At 32.3% G+C, this 7300-nt stretch overlaps 1 long non-coding RNA gene across 1 annotated transcript; it reads right to left on the bottom strand.

Annotated features, from left to right (window-relative positions):
* Positions 1 to 2151: 2151 nt before the first annotated feature.
* Positions 2152 to 3026, bottom strand: LOC103490270 (uncharacterized). The gene is made up of 2 exons (XR_537826.2): positions 2690 to 3026; positions 2152 to 2399 (listed from the first exon to the last, which is right to left on the bottom strand). It is a non-coding gene; the product is annotated as an uncharacterized LOC103490270 (long non-coding RNA).
* Positions 3027 to 7300: the final 4274 nt, after the last annotated feature.

Below are 7300 nucleotides of genomic sequence, written 5' to 3'. Positions count from 1 at the left end.
ATTAACTTACTGATCATGGTTATATCAAATGGACACAAATATATCTATAGTGAGGTGAGTGCAACTACGGGACTTTAGTGGAATGACCCGTTAGTTAGCAAATGTTAATTAGCTCGATCTAAAATGATTTAGCCAATTAATCTCAGATCATTGAAACCCACGATCTATAGGTCCATTAGGTTCCCCTGCTAGCTCATACGGAATTAACATAGAATAACATGTTAGAATAATTCGAATTGTTCAAATTAGGTAAAGAAAGAGAAACCGACAACTACAAGTGATATAGTCGTTGGTTATAGCTTTGGACAAGAGCTTTATGTTTAAATGTGATTTAAATATTAAAAATATGAATAAAGATTCATATTCGAAAGCTCGGAATTAATGAAAATGGTCAAAGTTGTAAAAAGTCAAAATGTTGACTTTTGACTTTGAAAAGCAAGTCAAACTTTGACCGGCTTTATATTTCAAATGTGATTTGAATTTTAGAAAAATGAATGCGGATTCATGCTGGGAAGGTCAAAATTAGTCAAGACGGAAAAAATGGTAAAAAGTCAAAATGTTAACCAAAGCTAGTGGAAAAATCCAACATTTTGTTAGATAATTCCACTAACTCTTAGTAGGCTATGTGGAAGCTCATGGTGTGACACCAAGCCCACTAAAAGAAATTGGAATGGTGAATCAATCCACTAATGGTTAGTGGATTGTGAGGTGTTGGGCTTTGGTGATTCAATTACATGCAATTTTTGCATGTAATTAGTCTATTTAAGGGGCAATCTTCAAATTGAAGAAGATTTTCCATTTTGTAATTTTGAATTACAAATTAAGCAAAAGTTTTCTCTCTCCCAAATTTCAAACCCTAAAATTCCTTCTCCAATTTCCATCCATCAATCTTTCTTTAATTTTCTTTATTGAACGGATCCCATAGCCCGGTTCTAAGTCTGAAATATAGCGGGTCAACTCTAGTAGTGGCCCTGGGTTTGTGATCATGAGAAGTTTTGGAGCATCGGGAGCTTCGAAGGTAAGTGTTTCTTTTAACCCTAATTTAGTGTTATTAGAGTTGTGTTTAATGCATGTTGATCTCTAATTAATTAGATGCATCTAAGGTAAAATTCCGATCCTTATTTCCGCTCAATTGTATGCTATCCATCATAAGCATGATTAGAATTGACGTCGAATTCATGCAAAACATATCAGAATGTGGAATTTGCGATATAATTTTCGGGTTGAAGCACCTACCACAAGCCAACTGACGATATCAGGGAACTATTTTCTCTCGTACAAGTCGATTACCAGACGCTTCATCACCCAAGAGGGCGCTTTCTATAATTGTATGGTAATGATTTAATATGCTTTATTTTATACATTTAATAATAATAAAACATTAATTTTGTTTGTATTACTTGTAATATTTTAGTATGCTTTTGTTGACGAAGTACAAGCTTTCTCCGTGGAACACGATATAGAAGATTTGGGAAACATATGTGACAGAACTACAGGAGTCGTAAGACAAATTATTCAGCAGACCCGACGACTCAATGTTGTCGACACAAATCATAGATGCATGTGACGTAGTTGATGACGGTAATACGATGATGTCGTAGAGGGTGATGAAGATAATTGAAGGTTTGTAAATTATTTTTGAATTTTTGTTAATTTCAATTTTAAATGTATAAGACATTGTCAATTAATTACTTACATGTATAACTTTTTTAAAAGTATGGTAAATTTTTACTAAGAGATAAGATGGTAAATTTTTACTAAGAGATAAGATTCTAATGATTGTAATAAGAGTTTCAAAAGAAAAAACATACACTTATTTGAAATTAAAACTCTTGATAACTTACACCTTTAGTACACAAATAATTTCTCTCAATCCAATTGAAATTTAGAACATATTGTTTATAGACTTCTTGGTGCATCTATTACACTAAGATTATATTAAAATCTTGATAAAGGAAACTGACACAATATTTGCTAAACATAATTAATTTTGAAAAAGAAATTGTAATGAGAAAATAGTCATCAAAAAAGTTTCTGTATCTTCTTTTTCAAGAAACAAGATATCTATTCTTATTTCTCATTCTTAAATAATAAAAAAAACGAGCAACAAAAAATAAGAAACAAAAAAAAAAAAAACAGAAAACAAAAATGTTTGAACGGTTCACACTAAACTCAGTCCCACTTGTTCTCATATTCAAGATAAGTGATTAAAGGTAACCACACAAATGGCAAAATGTTAAATCCAAAAATACAATTACTTTCGATGTGATTGAGTAGTAATTGCCTCATCTTTAAAGGCCTTTCTTCTTTCCGAATTCTCAGTGCAGTTCGTGGAATTTCCGAGGAAATAAGCTCTGCTTTCATCGGCAATTCAGGAAACTCCTTTCAATTCCTTCAACCTATACCAAGATCGAATAAGGAAATATCTAAAATTAACTTTCAAAAACCCTAGAAAAATCTTATTTACTTCTTAACACAGTAGAATTATGTTATACGCTTCAAAATCACCAAAATCACAAGATTAAACTACAGAATCAATTGCCGTTTTGGGTGCTCATTTATCACCGCACAAAAACTCCTCGATTCCTTCAGTCGATACAAACAGCAAACAATCCAAAATCAGAAAACAAATTTTGAACAAACAATCCAACATCAAAAAATAAACACTACCGGAAAGAAGATGACTCACGGATTGAAGATCGAGCAGCAAGAGTGTCGGCCATGGCGACATTAGTGATATTGGCCGGAATCTTATTCCTCTTACAAAAGGATTGGGTCTCTCTCCTTGACAAGCTATGGAAATCCATGGCGAAAGGAAGATAAAATTTCCGTTTGCATTGAAGAAATTTTCACACGGCCATGGCAGGATGGGGAAAATTTCTTCGATCCAAACAAAATTTTGACGGTGCCACAAAGAAACGCAGCGATTTGATGAAGTTGACAAGTGGAGCGGCTTTAATTAGGATGATCGTAGAGAAATATGACCGTTAAAGCGTGAATTTTTAATTTTAAAATGATGGGCTTAAGCCAACGTTGTTAATGGGCTTCGGTTTATTCTTGCTTTTTTTTCTTTTTTTTTTGTTGTGACTGAAAATTAATAAATATAATACATTTTTAATTTTTAAAGTTATTTTCTAAAATATTATAATATAAGAAATTGCATTGCACAACAAATTATTGATCAAATATTGGAAATGTTACTGATCAAATATCAAATTAAATAATTATCAAGTTTGTCCGTGTCTTTCGTTTTCATGTCAAAATCATTTTCAAAATTTTTTTATTTTATATGTGTATATATATCAACAAATCAAATGAATCTTGAATATCTATCTAGATAAAGCGAAGAACTTATGATTTTTATCAATGGTGTTAATCATCAATAACGATACCAAAAAAGTATTTTACAAAAGGCATTTTAAGTAAAAAAGAAAGTTCGAGAAAAGGTACTGCAAGGATGTTTTGGAAAATTAAAGAAGAAAAAGTTTATGAAATAAAAGAGAATAAAAAAAAGCTTGAAAAAACCTAATTAAAGTGCTAACTTTTCTAGAGAAGTTTTTTTTTAAAAAAAAAAGAATTGGTTGAGAGAACATTTTGAAAAAAACGGAATAACATTTGAAAATGTTTGATAAAATATTTTGGAAAAAATTGGGTGAAAAGTAAGGGTGAGCATGGTGGGCCGAAAAATCGAAACGAACGATCAAAACTGAACGAACCGATGTCGGACGATCAGAAAAATAATATGGGCGGTTAGGTTTCGGTATTATAATTAAAAAATCGAGTTTTGGCGGTCGGTCAGCTCAAGTTCGCACTTCGCGTTTGCATAGATCTCCTCTCGTTTTCCCTCACTTGGTCGTTGCAATCGCCAGTGACTCACCTGTTCGTTTTCCCTCACTCGGCCCTCACCCGTTCGTTCCCTCACGGCCTCACCTGTTCACACTCACAAATCTAAAGACTTGGTCGTTGCACTCATTCGTTCATCTTGTTCATCCCGTTCACCGTCGCACTCCGTTCATCCTACTCAGCCCGTCCATTCATCGGTCGTCGCAAGTTCGCTGTCCATTCACAGATCTCGGTCATCGGTATTTTTTTTTTCTTTTATTTTTGGTGAGTACTAGTTTTCCAAAGATCTTATGAGCTAAGTTCTTGTTGAGGTTACTTGACATGGATTAAATTTTGGCTTTTCGGTGTTGAATCTGGCTTATTTTCTGGACTCTTTAATTGTATTGTCATGGACTCATGAATTTATTATATTGTTGTCTCTGCTCTAAGTAGTTAGGTTGTCAAAATTCAAGTTGTTAGAAATTAAATAAGAATCCTTCTGATTGGTGATTGAGCCAAAAATAATGTTTCAAGCAAGAAAAAGACATTGTTTCTTGCTTTACATTCTCGGGCAACCTTTAATTTAGGTTATATTTGAAATGATTTTTCAAATGCTTTAAAATGCCATTTTTTATGCACTTAAATGTGAAGTCCTCACTTCATTGAACTTTTGGTTGATTGTTTGTCTAGATATTAATTAACAAAATTAGCCTTCAAAAGATATACTTTCTGATTTAATTTTAGAGACAATTGCGAATATAACAACTATGTTCAATGAATTAGTAGATACATCATAGGGTAAAACAATTTACACATCAAAATACATAATTATGGAGCTGAACCAAATTTTAATTTCCTTATTTTATATATGTGAGAAGTCTATATATTTAGGTACATGTGGTAATCCATCACACTCTTAATTTTGACACATTTTAATTAAATAATTTTGATGATTTAACATCAATAGGGTCAGTTTTAATTTTGACATCCCAATTTAATTTTAGTTAATTATGGAGTTGAACAAAAAATTGTGAAATGGTCCCATCATTTAGTTCTTATAGATTTTATTCTTTTTTTTAAATGGAATCTTTCTTTTGGATTTCTTTTATTCTTCCCACACACACTAAAATGGAATATATTTTTTTTACTCTCATTATAGTTAAATTAAATGGATTCAACAGATATGGAGTTAGAGTGTGATGGGAGCTGTGAAACTTCAAAAATTGTAAGGGACGAAGATACGAATGTCTAGCGTAAAATCGTTGATGTTGATTCATATAGGAGAGAAGATGTTCCAAATTTCCCCAAAATAAGAAGAATGTCAAACAATCAATGGTTTGGGACCACTTTGAGAGGCTTAAAGGTGATCCTAATGATCATCTTCTTGCTAAATGTAAATATTGTGGAGTTGTTTATGCATGTCATTATAAACGTAATGGTACTGGAACTATGAAGCATCATTTAGAAAATTGCAAAAAGTACCCATACCAAAAAAAGAGAGACCAAACTCAAATGACATTAGTTTTTAAACCTAAAGACAAAGTTAGGGATAATTCTACGACTTGTATGTGAGTCATTTAGTTTAGAGGGGTGTCGGGAAGCTTTGAGTGAGATGATAATAGTAGATGAATTGTCCTTTAAGTTTATGGATGGTAAGGGGTTTAAGAAGTTTGTGGATAAATTAACATATGGAAATCATACTAGATTTGTACGTTAATGAGAAGAATCGTTTGAGAGACATGTTTGTAAAAAATAAGTAGAGTTTCTCTCATCACTGATTGTTGGACATCAGGACAAAATATTAATTACATGGTCCTAATTGCCCATTTCATTGATTCTGATTGGAAATTACATTAGAGAATACTTAGTTTTTGTCAAATTGAGAATCATAAGGTGATACTATCGGTAAAACCATTGAAAATAATTTGAAGAATTGGTGCAATGAGAGGGTAATAACTTTGACAGTTGATAATGCAAGTTCAAGTGACACTGCTGTTGCTTACCTTTTAAAGAGATTCAATAAAGGATTATTGTTTGGTGGGGAATTTCTGCATGTTCGTTGTTGTGCTCATATATTGAATCTTATAGTAACTGATGTTTTTTAGGAACATAATGATTATATTAATAGGATTCGATATGTCGTGCGATTTATAAGGTATTCTCCTGGTCGTTTTTTGAAATTTAAAAAGTGCATTGAACTTGAAAAAATAGCTTGTAAGAGTTATGTGTATCTTGATGTTCCCACAAGATGGAACTCCACATATATGATGATTGAAGCTGCTGTTAAGTTTGAAAAAGCTTTTGATAGATTAGAAGATGAAGATGTCTCTTATAGACATGATATGTCACTGAATAAGGAAGATTGGACAAATGCTAGGATGTTAATACGATTTTTAAAAGTACTTTATGATGTGAAATTGAAGATTTTTAGCTCTTTGTATACTACGTTGAACTTGGTTTTCCATTAGATTACAGTGGTTCAGATTTGTATACATTTGAAAGCGGGTAGTTCAAATGCATTGTTAGTTGGAATTACTAATAACATGAAGGTAAAATTTGAGAAATATTGAGGGAACAATGAAAAGAATAATTTGTTGTTGTATGTTGTTATTGTTTGGATCCTCGAAAGAAATTAAGATTTGTATCTTTTTGTTTGAAAATTATTTTTGGTGCCCAGGTTGCTGAATCCATGGGAAATGTAGTGGAACAATGTTGTAGATGTCTCTTTCATGAGTATAGTATTACTCGAAGTGGGAGTAGACAAGGATGTAGTAGTACTAGTACAACTAGTACACAAACTGTTTCAACCTTGGATGCTTATATTGATTTTGATTCAAATGAAAATATGGGTAAAGATTTTGTCTACGACACGATTGTTGAGGAATTTGATGATGATGCTACTACACCTTTCGAACAGCGGTCTTCGGAGATTGATATCTATTTGTTGGAAGCCAATGTTAGGACCGAAGGTGATTTTGACATACTACAGCGGTGGAAGATGAACAGTAATCGATTTGAGGTTCTTGGTCGTATGGCTAGAGTTATTTTGGCTATTGCAGTTTCTATTGTAGCGTCTGAGTCGGTTTTTAGTATTGAAGGACGTGTTGTTGACTCATCAGGCTGCTCATTGGCTCCTAAAACAGTGGAGGCTCTCATATGTACTCAAAATTGGCTAAATTCTGATCCAATAGATTTCCAAATTCAACATGAATTGGAAGAGGCTTCAAAATTTTAAGAAGGTATTATTCAAATCTTTACATGATATCTTTTGTAGTTGTAAATTTGTAATGTGTAACTTTAGTGAATTTTTAAATTATTTAATAAATTCTTGATATTGATTATGTAGGATTCTGGGTGGTTATGGAGAATGAAAATGAGCTTGAAGACCTTCTAGATTTTGATAAGTTGTCAATTACCGACTAGGCGATTACTAACTAATTCTGATTCAAGACTTTTAATATTTCTATGGACTAGACTA

This window comes from Cucumis melo, chromosome 1, assembly GCF_025177605.1.
Source record: "Cucumis melo cultivar AY chromosome 1, USDA_Cmelo_AY_1.0, whole genome shotgun sequence".
Lineage (NCBI taxonomy): Eukaryota > Viridiplantae > Streptophyta > Magnoliopsida > Cucurbitales > Cucurbitaceae > Cucumis > Cucumis melo.
This window is presented reverse-complemented; position numbering and strand designations above follow the sequence as displayed.